This window comes from Pleurodeles waltl, chromosome 1_1 (assembly GCF_031143425.1).
Source record: "Pleurodeles waltl isolate 20211129_DDA chromosome 1_1, aPleWal1.hap1.20221129, whole genome shotgun sequence".
NCBI classification, from domain to species: Eukaryota; Metazoa; Chordata; class Amphibia; order Caudata; family Salamandridae; genus Pleurodeles; species Pleurodeles waltl.
The window spans coordinates 251,917,389-251,936,596 of record NC_090436.1 but is presented as its reverse complement, the minus strand read 5'-3'; positions in this window follow the sequence as shown (position 1 = coordinate 251,936,596).

Below are 19,208 nucleotides of genomic sequence, written 5' to 3'. Positions count from 1 at the left end.
CGGCCGCGCCGGTGTATTGGCGGTCTTCTGCACGGCGGTAAGCGCCTTATACCGCCAATGTTGTAATGACCCCCTTAGTGTTTTCATACACTCCCAGCGACCCTCTACACACTACCCTAGCCCAGGGGTCCATTTGTGGTTCACATTCCACTTTCTTAGTATATGGTTTGTGTTGCCCCCAGGCCTATTGCATCCTATTGTATTCTACAGTGTTTGCACTACTTTCTGACTGTTTTACTTACTTGATTTGGTCTGTTGTGTATATTTTGTGTATTTTACTTACCTCCTAAGGGAGTATATCCTCTGAGATATTTTTGGCACATTGTCACTAAAATAAAGTACCTTTGTTTTTAGTAACTATGAGTATTGTCTTTCTTATGATATAGGCCCTCATTATGAACATGGCGGTTCGGAAAGGCCCAACCCGCCCATCAAATTATTAACCACCATTACGCCGACCCGCCAGTTCCGGGGCGGGAACCACCGCCACACAAAGCCAGGCAGAAATGAACCAAATATAAGGAACCACGCACCGGAGTTCCAAAGAACGCGCTGCAGCAGCCATGGATAGGGTCTCTGCTGATCATGCCAGCTCTGCTCCTTGCCATATACCTCCACGACTGAGACCACTGATGAAGACGACGACAGTAAGTACCGCAACCTACGAAACAAGGGAGGAAAGGGCACAGTTACATACCCACCCACTCCACCCACCCTGCAACGCCCCCCCCAACCCTTCACAGCAGCCCAAGTCATAAACCCCACAGCAAGAGGTACTTACCCGACACAAGCCTAATCCAACTTGACCATAGTACATACAAAAGCCCTACACCCATAAAAAAGTGAAACCAATGACCAGGGTTTAACGGCGTGCAGCCCAAACACAGACCACACAGAAACTTTAATCACAAGCTCACAGAGACAAACAGTCCAAACTGATGCCCAGTCCGCATCGGGACAATTGTCATGGGCCACAACGGGCCCAACCTGACTCCTAGAAGTGCTTGGTACTCCACATAATGGGTCACCATATGGGCATCCAGGCACCTCACGGAAGGGGGTTAGGGGGTGGGTTTTTTTGGCAGGGGTGGGCCTTTGACTTTCTTTGGGAAGGTGGAGGGGGGGTGGGCTTTTCCTTTGAAGGGGGTGGGGGCTGTTTGGCTCGGGTGGAGCTGGATGGCCTAGGCTCTGTCTGGGCCTTTTTCTTATCAGGGGAAGGGGCACAGGAATGCGAAGGGCAGACAGGGGTGGGCTGTGATGTGGAAGAAGCGGAAAGGGCAAGGAGGTGAGCACGTTTGGGGACAAGACGGGCAGGCCAGTGGGTTGGAAGAGGTCAGCACGGGAGAGGAAAAGTTTCTTTGGAGCAATTGGGGTGGGCGTGGATGAGGGCGTGGGAATGGAGGCAGAGGGAGTGGAATGTATGTGGTGTAGGGGTGCGTATAATGGGTGCAGGTGACTGTTCAGTATGCTGTGGTGTGGTGGATGTCTAATGGGTGGGTGTCTTGGTGCGTTTGTGTGTCTTGGGAGGTGGGGGGTGGACACAGTGGGTGAAGAAAGACAGCTATTGTGGATGTATGTTGTGTGGGTGTCTGCAAGTCTGGTGAGTGTACTGCATGTGTCAACTACAGTAGAGGTGGTGAGTGCAGGTGTGGTGTATGGGGTGCATATATGGCTCTCTGCTATTGTGGTGAGTGCAGGAAGAGGAGCAGCAATAGTGACTGAAGGTGCAGTGCATGAGGGTGTGCATGTAGAGGGGACAGACAGGGAGGCGGAAGAGTTGGGCACACTGGGGGAAGTGGACGTTGTTGTGTGTGCAGGTGTCTGTTGGCTGTGTGAATGCTTGTGGTGGGATGTGTAGTGCTTGTGTTTTGAAGTGTGCTTCTTGTGTGTTGATGTGCTTGTCAGCGTGTCTGAATGTGTGCTTTGGACGGGTGAAGGGAGTGGGGTGCTGGAAGGGGCAGAGGAGGTTGGAGGGGGGACAGTATGGCCAGGAAAACTGGCTGCCGTCCAAGAGGAGGCCAGAGCCTGAAAAGATCTCTGTAGGGCAGACACGGCACTGTGAATGCCACCCAGATAGGCATTTGTCTGCTGCACCTCTGATGCTAGCCCCTGGATGGCATTGACGATGGTTGTCTGCCCTACAGAGATGGTTCTCAGGAGGTCAACAGCCTCCTCTGTGAGGGCAGCAGGGCTGACTAGGACAGGGGAGGAGGTACCTGGGGCGAAGGAGACGCCCACCTTTCTGGGTGGGCGGGCACGGGCCACTTGGTGGGGAGCAGAAGGGAAGGCGGTGATGGAATGGGGGGTGGCAGAAGATGTAACGGTAGTGGTGTGTGCACTAGGGTCCGCCACCGCTGGGGGGCCCCCATCGGAGGAGTTCTCAGAGTCTCTACCTCCTGTAGTAGTAGCCTCCCCCGTGGAAGACCCCTCGCCCTCCCACCCACTGGTCCCCAGGGCGTCAGTTGTCTCTGTCTCAGAGGATCTGTGGGCTGCTGCACAGGGGAACAGTAGGATGGGGAGACAAAACAGGAGAGACACTTGTTAATAGCTGAATGCAGGTACATAATGGCCAGACATACACCCACCCAGAAAACACACCCAACAGGCAGCACCGTTCACTATGCCCATGGCCATGCCCCTGACTACTGACCAGAATGGATAAGTTACTTACCTGTAAATCCTAGTTCTCTTCCAGGGGTATCCTCATCAAAGTCATAAACATTGAATATTCCCGCCCTCGTGCGGGGATCCCGGAGCATATACAAAAACACACATGTATAAGTATGAAATATATATGAAAAATATGGCATTTTTTAGTAGGCAATTTTCATACCAGATTCATGTATACATGTATATAACAGCAATGCAGACTATATTGATAAACAGGCTAAAATGGAGTTGTTTTTTTTTTTTTTTAAACACTCTCCTTTATAATTACAAGAAAAAACTTTCCAAAGCCCCATAGCCGGGCACAGAAAAAGAAGTACCAGCAACACATGTGAAAAAAGAGAAAAAACTACATTGAAAACAAAAGAGCATTATTAGCCAATAGGCTGCATGCAGGTTAATACAGCAGAACCACAAACTTTTGGCACCGTGCTTTTAAGACCCTGAACACCTCCAGTATCCCACCATGCCTCAGGGGTGAAGGAGAGGTGACAGTTGGTTCACAGTTAGGTCAGTTCTTTTTTCCGGCTTCTTCTGAGAGGATCCTGGAGCACTGAGCTCTCAAACAGAAAAATATTCAATGTTTTTTCTACCTTCACTTAACGTTTTTCACCTTTTTCTGAGTGAGGGGATTTTTTCCTGACTGGAAAATGCCTTCTCTTTCTGTGAAGTGCCCTTCCTGTGGGAAGAAGAAGGCCCAGTCTGATCCATACTCTCTCTGTATTGTGTGTTTGCCTCAGAGCCACTGCCCTGACACATGCAGGCACTGTAAAAACATGCCCAAAAGGACTCTGAAGGACAGAGAGAAAATCAGACTTCATGATCTTCATGAGAGGCAGAAAACATTGTCCTCTTCGCTTCCCAGGCAGCCAACAAGCCATTCTCAGGAGAGACAGGCTAGATTGACGTCAGCTGGTAAGAAGGGGCCTGTCTGTTCCCCGTCGACGTCATCGCTGCCACCGTCGCATCATCGCAGATCACCGTCAACGGCGACCCGACCGACATCGTAGGATAGGACGTCGAAGGCGCACAGCCATCATCGGGACAGATCTCTGTCGACGGCAACCCACTGATCGACGTCGAGCCAGCACCACCGTGCTCATACGCCGTCGAAGGCATCACACCCCTCGACGGCACGGAAGACGACATCGAGATCGCCTCAACGGGGAGAGCAGAGGCTTCCGTCGTCATCGGTCCATCACTCGACAGCGAAGCATAAGACATCAAGCCGCGCACATTCAAGGGACCACAGGTCGCCATCGAGGCATTCGACGTCGAGACCTGAGCAGTCCACGATACTTCCTTCTACGTCGGTACACCTTTCGACGTCGAGACAGGTACTGCCTATCTCTCAAGGGGAAGAGCGTCAGCAACCACCGGCTGACAAGAATGTCACTCCACCAAGTCCAGTGGTCTCCATAAGGAGTCAATCGTCTAGACGGTCACGGGCCGCATCGTCAGGGCACATCTCGCCCATAAACCTATCGCCAAGGTGGTTGGAGAGTCTTAACAAGGCGCCTGCTTCTCCAGACTCTCAATACTCGCGGATGTATTCACCGTGAGTGTCACTTCCGAGGACACCATCGCCAACGGCGCACAAAGAACGGGCTCGTTCTACGTCTCGCCAGTCTGCCACTAGGCCTCAGCGCACTACAACAGGATCTAGGAGCAGGTCACGCTCCCAGAGGAGGTCTAGGTCAAGGTCGCGCCATCAAAGAAGGTCTCCTTCTCGGTCCACATCGTGAGGTCTTCCATAAGAGTTTACTCCCCGACTCTGACGGATTCTCCACCAGCAAGAGTTTCCCCGGTAGATGACATAACAACTTTCATTGAGGTGCTGCTCAGGGGAGCACAATAGCTTAATATTGATGTCCCGGAACCTTCAACCTCCTCGTCAGTAATCTTTGAAACCCTACAACACAGGACGGTTTCAAAGAAGTTGTTACCACTCGTGCCTGGTCTTCTCCAGCCAACCATGGAGACTTTTTTAACACCAGCAAACCTCCGTTCAGCTCCCTTTAGGATCTTGAAAATATATAAGGCCCCTGATCAGGATCCTTTGTTTCTCAGGGCTGATCCACCACCAGACTTAGTCATATTCGCCGCAGCCCGCAAGACTCATTCAGTGGCGTCATCCTCTATGGTTCCACCGGACAAGGAGAGTAGACACCTGGACTCCCTGGGGAGGAAGATGTTTGGCACGGTGGCATCGATGATGAAGGTCTCCAGTGCCTCAGCACTCCTAGGCAGATATGATTGATCCATCTGGGACTCGCTGAGCAGATCTGCGGAAAAGCTGCCTAGAGGGGACAGGCAGGTCTTTCAGGAGATCCTTCAGGAGGGAAGTCTGGTGAGCAATCAAATCATCAGTGCAGCAGCAGACGGTGCAGACTTGGCGGCCGATGGATACGCGCATGAGGTTTGCGCGAGAAGATCTTCCTGGCTGAGGCCGGAACAGGCGAAAAAGCATCTAGACATTGTGCTCAGTGTTTTCCGATCTCTAGGTCTGCAAGTCAACTTTCAAAAGTCCACCCTCATCCCAACACAAACCCTCCACTACCTGGGAGCGATACTGAATACAGAGCTCGAAAGAGTGTATCCTTCGGAGGAACGACTGTTATCAATAAGGAGGAAGTGTCGCAATCTTCTTTGTTCCCCCGTGCCTACGGCCCGTCAGGTGACATCTCTGTTGGGCTCCATGGCCTCTTGCATTTTCATTGTCCCGAACGCCAGATTGCATATGAGACCTATTCAAGAGGCTCTAGAGGAAAACTGGAATCAACACACAGGCCACTGGGAGGACAGAATGCTTCTTCTGGTAGGAGCGCAACAATCATTACAATGGTGGATGCGCAGACATGACCTGTCAGTAGGAGTTCCTTTTCTCATCCAATCCCTTCCGACGCCCTGGTAACGGATGCATCGCTTCAGGGCTGGGGAGCTCATCTGGGTTCCCTTCAAGCTCAGGGCTTGTGGTCCAGCAAAGAGAAGTCGTATCATATCAACCTGCTGGAGCTCAGAGCAGTTCATCTGGCTCTCAAATCATTTGCTCCATCGATTCAGGGAAAGTCTCTCCTGGTGCAGACGGACAATACGACGACAATGTATTATCTGAACAAGCAAGGAGGGACGAGATCCCAGCCCCTGTCTCGGGATTCTCAAGCCATTTGGCATTGGCTCATAGCGAGGGGAATGTCTCTTACAGCAATTCACCTCCCAGGGCAGCAAAACTGGAGGCGAACTTCCTAAGCAGAACCCTCGAGGATGCCCACAACTGGGTTCTTCACAACGAGGTCGTCGAAGACATCTTCGTTCAATGGGGTTAGCCTCAGTTAGATCTGTTTGCAGACGAGGTAAACAAAAAATGCCCAGACTTCGCGTCCAGGTTCTACCGTCCGGGGTCTCGAGGGAATGCCCTGTTGATCGACTGGTCAGGGATATTTCTCTACGCTTTTCCACTGATTCCCCTGATACCAGCGGTGATAAACAAACTCTACAGATCCAACACCAGAATGATTCTCATAGCCCCGCAATGGCCTCGTCAGTTCTGGTACACGGATCTCCTCAACCTGTCAGAACAACCGCACAGAGGCTGCCGTGCAGACCGGATCTTCTTTGCAGGCTGGGAGGCAATATTCTTCACCCCAACCTTCCCTCTCTGAGCTTGACAGCATGGCTCCTGAATTCCTGCAGTATGGGCATCTAGGGCTCTCGCAGGAATGCATGAACATCTTAAAGGAGTCCAGAAGGCCTTACACGCGGCGCTCTTACGCATTCAAGTGGAAGAGATTCTACATATGGTGTTGTCAGCAGGGTCAGAATCCTATTCTGGCTCAGGTGGAGGTCATATTGTCTTACCTGCTCCATCTGGCAAAATCAGGTCTGCAAGTGTCATCTATTAAGGTACATTTATCTGCCATTACAGCTTATCGTAAGTCACCTTCTCAGGAATCCTTCTTTACAATGCCAGTAGTCAAGGATTTCTTAGAAGGTTTAAAGAAGGTTTTTCCACCCATTTGAAAACCCTCGCCTCCATGGGAACTGAACATAGTATTATCTAGACCGATGGGCCCTCCTTTCGAGCCTATCCAGAAAGCTTCTTTGCAACACCTTACATGGAAGACAGCTTTTCTCGTAGCCATTACTTCGGTGAGGAGGGTCAGTGAGAGTCAGGCTTTATCCTCCAAGGAACCGTACACGGTTTTCCATGAAAATAGAGTTGTTCTAAGAACTCATCCATCATTCTTACCGAAGGTGGTGTCGGATTTTCAAATCAATCAGACTATATCACTACCAACTTTTTTCCCCAATCCGGATACTCCAGCGGAGAAAGCATTGCACTCCCTGGATTTGAAAAGAGTGCTAAAATTTTACCTGGATAAGACCAAATTGATTAGAAGATCTCACCACCTGTTTGTAAATTATGGACATATGAGAACAGGCGATGCAGCCTCAAAACGAACCATATCTAGATTGATAGTTATAAAGCTCATTCGACAAGAGGAAAAGCGGCTACTGCTGCCCTCCTTAATAATGTTCCAATCTCTGAAATCTGTAAGGCTGCTACATGGAAATCTGTACATACTTTTACTAGGCATTTCTGTTTAGACTCAGACGCCAAAGCGGACACTCAAGTTGGTCAAGCGTCTCTGAGAAATTTGTTTGCATAGTGTATGTCTTTTTCCTGCACTTCTATTAGACAGTCGGCAGAGATAAGGGATGGGCTTACTAATCTATTCAATATTTATGACTATTGATGAGGATCCCCTGGAAGAGAAGGATAAGTTACTTACCTGTAAATCCTAGTTCTCTTCCAGGGGCATCCTCATCAAAGTCATAAACAACCCACCCTCCTCCCCGGACGCAAGTCTCCTAGAAGTGCAGTACAGACCATCTATCCAATCTGTTGGATGCGTTGTCACCGTAAAAAAGTACTGACCTAACTGTGAACCAACTGTCACCTCTCCTTCACCCCTGAGGCATGGTGGGATACTGGAGGTGCTTAGGGTCTTAAAGGCACGGTGCCAAAATTCTGTGGTTCTGCTGTATTAACCTGCATACAGCCTATTGGCTAATAATGCTCTATTGTTTTCAATGTAGTTTTTTTTCTCTTTTTTCACATGTGTGCTGGTACTTCTTTTTCTGTGCCCGGCTATGGGGCTTTGGAAAGTTTTTTCTTGTAATTATAAAGGAGAGTGTTTAAAAAAAAAAAAAACTCCCTAGAAATAAAGCATTTTAGCCTGTTTATCAATATAGTCTGCATTGCTGTTATACACATGTATACATGAATCTGGCATGAAAATTGTCTACTAAAAAATGCTATATTTTTCATATACATTTCATACTTATACATGTGTGTTTTTGTTATGCTCCGGGATCCCTGCACGAAGGCGGGAATATTCAATGTTTATGACTATTGATGAGGATCCCCTGGAAGAGAAACTGCTCTACACCCATCCCCTGAAATACCTATGGAGCAGAAGTAGGTGAAACCTGACAGAGACACCCCTACACCCTTTGGGTAACATACAGTAGATGGACACCAGTCAAATCCCCGCCTCTAAACAGCATGAGCCCTATTGCACACCCAGACATCCTCCAGACTGAAGTATGGTCAATGAGTACTCACCCCCTTGTGACTGCTGTGCAGCCTTCAAGAGCCCATCCAGGTCTGGGTATGCCACCGCCAGGATCCGTCGCATGAGGGGGGTCAGTGCCCGATGGGCACCCCTTCCACGTTGGGAGGACTTCCCCAGGTGGGCTACACTGATCTTTTGCACCCAGCACCGCAGGTCCTCCCACCTCTTTCTACAGTGGGTGCTCCGCCGGTTGTAGACCCCCAATGTCCGTACCTCCTTGGCGATGGCATGCCAATGTGCCCTCTTCTGGTGGGCGCTGACCTAAAAGGGCGACACAAAAATGGAACACACAGGTGAGGCACTTGCACGATAGGAACAGCTGGCTAATCGTCCACTATGGGACGGACAGTACTCTCAGACATACAGGACAGTCGCATGCAGCATGCCATGCACCATGGCCCATGCAGACTCAGAGGTGCAAACATATGTGCAATCAACCACATCCATTACACACACACAGTGACCCCGAAACCCAGACTCACCTGTACCTCTGGCTGTCCATACAGTTTTGCGTACAGGGGCAGGACCCAGTCCACTAGCTTCTCCAGTTCTTCCTAGGTGAAGGCCTGGGCCCTTTCCCCGCAACACGTGGCACATCCATAGCCAGAGGCAGTCCACAGCAGTACACAGAGTGGAGTACCTGTCCGCACGAGATCAGGGAGTCAAGTGATCAAACGATGACGAACGCGCGTACGGTCCGCGGCGGTGTGCACCGTCACCGCCAGCGGCGATCATAATATGCCAGGATTCCCCATTGGCATCCATGTTAACCAATGAGGGTGCGAACAGCGGTTAACACCGCCTTACGCTGTGACGTCAACCGCTAGCGGTATGAGGTCACTTCCACAAAGAAAGGGAAGAACAACAGTGGGCAGACATTTTGCCTTCACCTACGCATCTATAATTAATTAATACTCACAATGCAGGCCCTACTAGCCACATGAAGCACCTAGGCCTCTGTCCATTCAGTATTGTAGCACACATGAAACACTATGGGGGTGATTCTAACTTCGGCGGGCGGCGGAGGCCGCCCGCCGAAGTTCCCCCACCAAAATACCGCTCCGCGGTCGAAAGACCGCTGAGGGTATTTTGGGATTTGCCCTGGGCTGGCGGGCGGCCGCCCGCCAGCCCAGGGCAAATCAACCTTCCCACTAAGATGCCGGCTCAGAATTGAGCCGGCAGAGTGGGAAGGTGCGAAGGGTGCAGTTGCACCCGTCGCGTATTTCAGTGTCTGCTAGGCAGACACTGAAATACTTTGTGGGGCCCTCTTACGGGGGCCCCTGCCGTGCCCATGCCATTGGCATGGGCACGGCAGGGGCCCCCAGGGGCCCCGCGGCACCCCCTACCGCCATCCTGTTCCTGGCGGGCGAACCGCCAGGAACAGGATGGCGGTAGGGGGTGTCAGAATCCCCCATGGGGGATTCTAAGGGCAGCGGTAAACCGGCGGGAGACCGCCGGTTTACCCTTTCTGACCGCGGCCAAACCGCCGCGGTCAGAATGCCCTGCGGGGCACCGCCGGTCTGTCGGCGGTGCTCCCGCCGACCCTGGCCCCGGCGGTCTGAGACCGCCGGGGTTAGAATGAGCGCCTTTGTTCCCTCCTTGTGATGTACATGTATATCTGTCAGGTAGCAGTTATTGTAGAGACACCGCAATGAACAATGCCGTGCACAAATGATGACAAGTGTGCCTATGTATGTGATTTCATAAATCCTTTTAGTAACCCCTGGTAGGTACCGAACCTTGTGGCGAGGAAGGGCACCATCGGTGTACAGACCACTTGTGGATATGGTGGCCATGGTGGAGCGTCAGATCATAATCACTTTCAGACTCACACGTGCAACTATTCAGGACCTTTGTGCATTACTGGGTCCTGCAGTAGCTCCGGGAAATTGTAATCAGCATGCCATTCCAACTGAAGTGCAGGTGCTCTCCACACTCCATTTCCTGGCCACGGGCTCATTTCAGGTGACAGTGGGCATGGGTGCTGGTTTTTCACAGCCAATGTTCAGCCAGGTACTGACAAGATTTCTGAATGCATTTGTACAACATCTGCAATCCTATGTGAGGTTTCCCCAAAGTACTGACTTCCTGCCATCAAGTCTGACTTCTATGCCTTTGCCAACATTCCCCATGTCATAGGTGCCACTGATGGCACACACATAGCTATCGTCCCCCCAAGAGTGAGTGAACAGGTGTACAGAAACAGGAAGAACTTCCACTCCATGAACATCCAATTGGTATGTACTGCAGACTAGTACATTTCCCATGTGAATGTCATGTTTCCAAGTTCAGTCCATGATTCATTTGTGTTGAGGAACGGTAGTGTGCCACAGAAGATGGAACAACTACAAGAGAACAGAGGGTTGATCATAGGTACGTTTGCCTGTCACTAACTGACACATTGCAGAAAACCAGCCTGTCTGACTAAGGGACATAACAATGACGAGTCTGTATTGCACCATTTTGTAGGTGATTCTGGCTATCCAAACTTGCGTTGGCTCCTGACACCAGTGAGGAATCCCAGGACGGATGCAGAGAGGAATTACAATGAGGCCCCTGGACGTACTAGGAGGGTAACAGAGCGAACTATAGGTCTCTTGAAGGCTAGATTCCGGTGTCTACAGATCTCTGGGGGTTCCCTGGCCTATAGGCCTGATAAGGTGTGTAAAATAGTGGTGGCCTGCTGCATGCTGCACAACGTGGCAGTGAGCCATTCTATCCCCCTCTTGGAGGTGGAGGGTGCTATAGGTTATGATCAGCTACCTCGGAGAGGTGAGGAGAGTGATGGTGAGGATGAGGAAGGGAAGATGTCAATTCCAGGAACCAACTGATACAACTCTACTTCCAATAACTGTGTGGGACTTAAGCATGTCATTGGGATTAGTGACTAATACTCTCAGTATGCTCTGTCATATAGGGGGGGTTGGTCATGGTAGGCAATACATGGCCCACTTCTGCATGGTACTGACTGAAAATATATGCATTCCCTCCTTGCCACCATTTGGGCACACAGGACTACCATCAGGCACAGAATTGACAATAAAGTTGTTCTCTGCCACTTGCATCCATACTCCACTTTGTTCACAATTTAAGACAGGGGACAGTGTTACAGGTGTGAAATGTGTTTTATTAGTAGAAGCGAGTGAATTGTGCTATTTACAATGATGGGAGTCATAAGGGTGGGGTGGTCCTCAAAACCAACATGGTGGCAGACTTGTTGGTAGTATTGATGGGTCAATTTTGTCGAATAGTACTTCAAATTGCCCTCAGCTAAGTCTTGTTGGGGAATGGGTGGGGTGGTTGCTTTGCATTTGTAGCAGAGTCAATTGTTGGAGGGGGCCTTGTTCTTAGCTGGGTTTCCAGTGCCATATCTTGGCCTGAGAGTATGTTTGGGTGCCTGCTGTGGAGCTTCTTGCGGTGACATGGCTGGCCCTTGGGTTTCCTGGGAGAGTAGTTCCTGGGAGGTTTCTGTTGCTTGGGTCATCTGATGCTTGGCGTCCATGGCTGTTGTGGGGGCCTCTTGTCTGGTGTGGGTGTCATACTAGTTTTTGACCAACTGCAGCAGTGCTCCTGCTATGGTGGCCATTGTGGCATTGTGCTCTTTCCACTGCTCAATGGCCTGTTGGTGTTGTTCCTGCTGCATCCTCTGACTTTGCTCCAGGGTGGACACAATCTGTGCCAACCTGTCTTGGGTATGTTGGTAGGCCCCCAATACCTCTGAAATAACGTCCTGAGCTGCTGCATCCATCCTGTGGCCTCCCCCTGGCCCACTGAGACACTTGCACTTGCCCTAGCCCCCTGCGCCTGTGTCCCCTGCACAGGTCTGGCAGTGCCACTTGTACTGGGGCCCTCGCCTTCCTGCATGTTGGGAGTGGGAGACTGTGGCCTCTGTACCTGCGTTACACCAGTCTGTGCCCTGGGTACACTGGTGTGGGTACGCCTGCCCTGGGCTGCTGGTCTTGAATGGATGGTAGGGGTGACAGTGGTTCCCTGGGTGGGGCTGCTGCATGGTGAGAGTCCAGGACTGTGTGAGGGGCCTGCCTGCTCATCAGTGTCTTGTGAGGTGCCTCTGTCTCCCTGGAGGGCAGTGGCATTCCTTGTCCCGTCCGTTAGGGTTGCATGGGTGGTGGTGCCTGTTAGGGGACATAGACATGTCTGTTACATATGCATGAAGGTTTGGGGTGTACAGGACTGGGCTATTTTGTGGTGGTGTTACTTTCAGTGGCCTTCCAGAGTGCCTTTGTGGGGTTGACATTGCATTTAGCACCAGTGTGGGGTTGCATTGTGGTGGGGGGTATTGTTACATTGTGGGTACGCGCAGGGGTGGGTGGCTATTCACAGCAGGAGTGATGTGGGCCTGTTAGTGGGTTTGAGGTCATGCAGGGGGTGGATGTAGCGGGTAATGGCTGGGTGAAGTGTAGGTCCAGGTGGGTGTGGGTGGGGTGGTGCATGCATTGCAGCTGTGGTGGATATGGAGTAATTGTAGATGACTTATCCGAGTCCATTCCTCCAGTGAGTCCCTCTGGGTGCAGGATGGCCAGTACCTTTTCCTCTCAGTCGGTGAAGTCGGGTGGTGTTGGTGGCAGTCCTCCCCCAGTCTTCTGCACTGCGATGTGGTGCCTGGATGCCATGCCCCGGACGTTCCCCCCTAGGTCGTTCCATCACCTCGGGATGTCGTCCCTGGTGTGTGAATGGTGTCCCACTGCATTGACCCTGTTCACAATGGTCTGCCACAGCTCCAATTTCCGGCTGATGAGTGTGTGCTGCACCTCGGTCCCAAATATTTGTGGCTCCACCTTCAAGATCTCGTCCACCATGGTCCTTAACTCCTATTTCAGTGAAGGGTGGATTTTTTTTTGGGGGGGGACATGGTTAGTGGTGTGGATGGTGTCGGGACGGGGAACAGGGTAAGGGTGCTCTTCTGTGAGTCGGTGTGCATCTCCTGTATGCTGGCGTTCGCTGTCTGGCTCCAGTGCTCTCCGTCTTCTTGTCCTGCTTTCGTTGCAAGGGATTGTGGGGTGTGTCTGGGGGTGTTGTATGGGGTTCTGGATGTGTGTCAGGTGTGTGGGTCAGATGCCTATCTAATGTGTGCAGTTCTTGCTGTTGGGTCCACTTGCCGCCCGTGGCGGTCGCAGCCGCCAATGGGCGTCCGGCCTCCACTGTCCGCTGAGGGGATTTGCGCATCATTATTTGGAGGGTGGGATGTGGGTGTGCTTGGCGGTGGCGGGGTGGGGTGGTCCGGGATTCCCGCTGACAGAGTCATGACGGGGAGTGGTGGTCTGGGGATTTTTGGCGGGGTTGGGTTTTTCATTCATTATATGGCGGTATTCCATTCGATGCCAACGACAGGATTCTGTTCACCACCGACACAGCAGTCAGACGTCTTTCCCGCCTTGCTCATAATGACCACCATAGTACCTATATGATAGAAGTGGTATTGCATGAGCTTTGCATGTCTCCTAGTTCAGCCTTGGCTGCTCTGCTATAGCTACCTCTATCAGCCTAAGCTGCTAGAACACTACTACTCTACTAATAAGGGATAACTGGACCTGGCACAAGGTGTAAGTACCATTGGTACCCACTATAAGACAGGCCAGCCTCCTTCACTGCCAAAGACATCATCTCAATTCAATACGTTCCTCTTCCATTTGGCCTTAACATAACTCAATCCCTCATGCCTTTTGTGTTCATGCACTCGACCAGGTGGTGTTACACTTTCCCTCCAGAGGAGGGGTTGAGGATTGACCTCACTACTCCAGGGCACTGGACTCAGCCTTATAAATTGAGGCATGTACTTCTTCAGCAGTTTGAAATAAAGTAAAAAAGAAGACATAATCCCCGCCTCCGGGGCTGACAGAATTCTATTTATTCCACAAAAGGGATGGCACAATGGAGAAAATGCTATTAAAAGATTATGGGCCTGATTCTAACCTTGGCGGACGGCGGAGGCCGTCCGCCAAGGTTCCGCTGCCAAATGACCGCACCGCGGTCACAAGACCGCGTCGGCCATTCTAACATTTCCTCTGGGCCGGCGGGCGCTCTCCAAAAGAGCGCCCGCCGGCCCAGAGGAAATGCCCCTGCAACGAGGACGCCGGCTCAGAATTGAGCCGGCGTAGTTGCAGGGGTGCGACGGGTGCAGTTGCACCCGTCGCGTATTTCAGTGTCTGCATGGCAGACACTGAAATACTTTGCGGGGCCCTCTTACGGGGGCCCCTGCAGTGCCCATGCCATAGGCATGGGCACTGCAGGGGCCCCGCGGCACCCCCTACCGCCATCCTGTTCCTGGCGGGAGACCCGCCAGGAACAGGATGGCGGTAGGGGGTGTCAGAATCCCCATGGCTGCGGAGCGTGCTCCGCAGCCATGGAGGATTCCCCCGAGCAGCGGAAAGTCGGCGGGAGACCGCTGACTTTCCGCTTCTGACCGCGGCTGAACCGCCGCGGTCAGAATGCTCGTGGGAGCACCGCCAGCCTGTTGGCGGTGCTCCCGTGGTCGGTGGCCCTGGCGGCCACCGGCCGCCAGGGTCAGAATGACCCCCTATAAGTCAGATTCTGCACTATCTGTAGCAATTAGATCTTTCACTACAATCCAACTTCAAATTAGGTCCACAGTATCTAAAGCACTGTGCATTGAGTCTGATCTCAATATGAAATGTACTTGTTGCAGGTCTGCATTGAGAAATATACACAGTAGAAGCATAATGTTTACTGTAGTAGCAAGGCACCATGAATAGCACTACAGTACTAACAAGGCTAGGCTAAGAGAAGTGGCAGCTAGCAGCAAATACCAAGTCTGCAACAAACAAGGTATCAGCAGTACAGGCACAAGCACCAAGAGCTATGTGCTTCCCTCTTTCAATATAAAATGAAGAGAACTTGCTCCGAAATAAATCCAATTTTGGATCCTTAGTAACGTTGACTTCCTTTGACCACTCCACTAAACTTGATGAGCATGTAAGAGCATGCCAAATTTGGGGCAGATGGTCAAACAGAGATTGTAAGAAATTGGATTATAGTTGAGAGGGGTGAAAGCCCCACTCAAATAATAAACACAATCCAGGAAAGTCACAAAACAAGCCTGTGCTTAACCCTCTGGTAGCGTGACACAAAAGCAGTCAGGCTTACCTTAGAGGCAATGTGTAAAGTATGTATGCACCACTCAAACAGCCATAAAGTAATAAAGTGAAAACACAATACAAGATGAATCCCAACTCAATTTAGAAACGTAGGGTGAATTATAATAAACAAAATGACCCCAAAATTACAAATATCCAATATGTATAACTGGAGATATGAATTTTTAAATGTTCAGGGGAAAATACTGTCAAGAGCAGAAACCGCCACTTGCAGAAATCCGGTTGCGCTTCACCGGGTCAAAGTCACAAGTTAAGGACAAGTGTGGATCGTATACAGGGGCCAGGTTCATCCTGGTGGGAGTTTTCCTTCTCAGACAGAGTGGTTCCATGCGAGGAACCAGAGCTTCAAATTGATGGGCACTACAAGAAAATGTTGGTGCAAAGAGCAAGTTAACGTCGGAGCTTAGTGTTGGTGTGAGACGCAGGGAGCAATTGCTGACATGAAGAGCACGTTGCCTTCGGATCTTTGCATTGGCAGTAGACACTGGTGTTTTTTCAAAGTCACAAAGAGACCAAATCAACTGAATATTCACCCAGAGTCCAGTTTTTGCAGTTCACAGGATAGAGGAATACACTCAGACACCAGCCAAGGATCCAGGACTTTGGAGGCCCACCTCGTGGATCAGACTCACTCCAGCAGAAGGCTGCAGCAGGGCATAGGCAGATCCAGTTGGTGCTGGTCAGTTACAGGGAAGGCCCCTAGAGGCTTGTGTTCCCATAGCTCAAACAGGTCAGCCAATTTACAAACATTTCAAGGCAAGCAGGTCTAGTTTTTCTTCTTCAGACAGCAGCACAGTCCTTTCTCTGAATCTTCCATAGGTCCAGGAGTGTTCTTATACGAGGCTATGAGGGTGCCACTTTTATACCCAGAGACAGCCTGTGTGTGAGGGTCCCTCTCTTTGTCTACCCCTAATCTAGTTCTGGTCAGTTCTTCCACTTCCCATGGGTTTCGATCCAAACTGTCTAGGGCAACGAAGGACAGACAGGCCCAGGTGTCAATTGTATTTGCTAATGACAGGGAAGGCAATCCAGAAGTTATGAAGGGGTTGGACACAGCCCTTAGGTTACATTTTGAAGCTCAGAAACGGCTTTATATAATAACCTTGAGGTCATCTGGCTCAGGAGAGGAACACCTTTCCCCACCTCCAAGGCCCCTGTGTCCTCTGTATAGAAGGAATACACATCACACCACAGGAGAGGCATCATCAGTCATGTAACACCGGCAGAAAGGTAAATTTTGATAAGGCAGAAAAGAACAAGTTATTTACCTTTGGTACCTTTTTGGTTGAGACTCTAGCCACAGATTCCTCACCTTTTGAATATTCCCTGGGCATCAGAAGACTGATTAAGGAAACTTTTCAACAGTACTACTGCGCTAACATGATTCGCTCCCTGTGCTCTCATGCCCATCACCAGGGGGCCAAATTGTGGGACTTTCCAATGCTCTTATAAGCTTCCAGCCCTTCCCCTGCATACATATTCTGACTTCCAGCCATTTGGACTCTATTTGCAAATTGCCATTCATTACCAGTCCATACTGGGTTTTATGGCAGCTAGTCTGTTCATGCTTGGAACTCCATTACCTAGAATCCCATGCTCACTGCTTTGTCTCCACCCCTGGAGGCCAAGGATGGGTGGAGGAATTCAGCACACCTGTGGCTGGCTGCTGCTAGCCTGCTCACACCTGATGCCTGTGATTACTGTGAGGCCTTTTAAGCCTTGGCTCCTTTCAGTGTAGGGTTGGTCATTGAGGCTGTTTTCCGGTGGGACCCCCCTTGTTTACTGAAGTTTCTGAGCCATAGTTATTACTTGTTACTGTTCCAGTGCCTTAGTTATTCCTCCCTTGTTTCCTGAGCCTTTGTTGTTCTTAGTTGCTGAGTCCCTGAGACACATGTATTCCTTGTTCCTGAGCTGCAGTTATTCCTTGTACTTGTTCCTAAGCTGTAGCTACCCTTGTTCCTAAGCTGTAGCAAATCCTTGTTCCTGAACTAGCACTCCCTGAAGTGCTACTTCACTCCTGAGCCTCAACTATTCCTTGTTCCTTGAACTAGCACTGCCTACAGTGCTGCCTTGTTTCCTAGATACCTGAACCAGCACTTCTCGTACTCCCTTGAAGTCTCTCCTTCTGTTATTACCTTTCCCCAGTCCTTGCCCTTTTCCCCATTTCCTTGCTCCAGTTCATAGTAAGCTGTTTTCCTGCCGTCTTGCTTGTGGTTACCTTGTATGTGTGTTGCCTGCTTTCTGCCAACTATGTCCCTTGTTTTCCCTTCTTTCCTGTTAAGCACTCCTCCTTGCTAACTCCGTAGGCTCAGCTGACAAACTAGGTGGTGTTTCCTCTCCACTGTGAGCACTGTCTTTAAGTTACTTTTATAACATTGCCATAGAAGGTCAGCTCCATAGATCCTAGTTTTCCATGTATATCCAATATATCGGTGGTGTTAGTTAGTTTGGGTGCCACGTTGCCTCTTCTATGCCTGTTCTTCTAGAGCCTTTTCTCGCTTATTCCCTTGAATAGAGCTTCTCTTTTGGATCCCCTCTCTTCTCTGAGACTGTGTGATCTTAGGCAGCTGTATACCAGTATTCTGCCTTCTTTGTTTACCTGCCACCAGTATAACCAGTACCCATGACAGTTCCTGACATGCACGCCTCAAAGTGAAGGCTGGTGGCTTCAACTCTGTTACATTCCAGAAATGCTTTGCCCGCTGCCATCCGTTCCTTTCTTTCCGTGCCTCGAGATGATGATATGGAGCTCTCTCTCACAGGTATTTAACTCCTGGTGGTGAACCACCTGGCAGGATCATTAAATGTCATGGCAGACGAGTCCAGCTTTTGATGTCTAGTGGATCACAAATGATCGCTGCACTCGGAAGCAGGCAAGGTCTCTTACACAAATGGTGAGACCCTTGGCTCGACCTGTTCGCCAAGGCTGAGCCTGTACACTGTCAGCGCTTCTGCCCACTGGAGTTTCAAGGAGTCTCTCCCTCAGAAGCGCGTTCTGCCTGGAGTGAGACTAGGAACTCTTGTATGCCTTTCTGCTGATATCATTTGTGGTCCAAGTTCTCAAGAAGATCAGGATAGACCGGGCCCAAACCATACCTTTGGCTCCAGATTTGGCATAGATAATATAGAAGCCAGAACTTCAGAGCTTGAGCATGTATCCTCCAATCAGGCTGCTCCTCAAGAGGACCTGCTGTTGTAGCAACAGAGCAAGGTTCTGCAACCAGGCCTTCTTAATCTCCACCTTCATACATGGAGATTCAGCAGCAACTGCTCAACACCTTTGACCTCCTCCAGAGGTGCTTGATATCATCTTGGCAGCCAAGTATACCTCAACTAAATCAGAAACGAAATGGCAACTTTCTAATAGTGGCATTTTCAGAATTATAACTTAAGATCCAACTATACCATCAAGGAGAATTTTGAATCACAATACAAATTAGTTGAATAAGTATTTATCTGCTTTCAAACTGAAGTTATCCCTTATCAATTGTAATAAGGCAACCCAATGTAGGTCTATTGGAGGGGGGGGGTTAGTCTTTCAACAGTGAAAAAGGCCTTTAGGAGTATTTCACAGACAGGACATGTACAACTTAGGTACACTTTTTAGGGTCGAGCCTGCGTTGCATGTGCTTGCGCATGCGTTTCGCTTGTGAGACACTTTAGGAATTAGAAAAGGGCTCGGAGCCCCGTTGAGGTTTCGTCAGTTGTCTTTCATTAGTTTGTGGGCTTGCCTGTTAAAATCTGCTTGCTTTCATTAGTGGAAGGCACG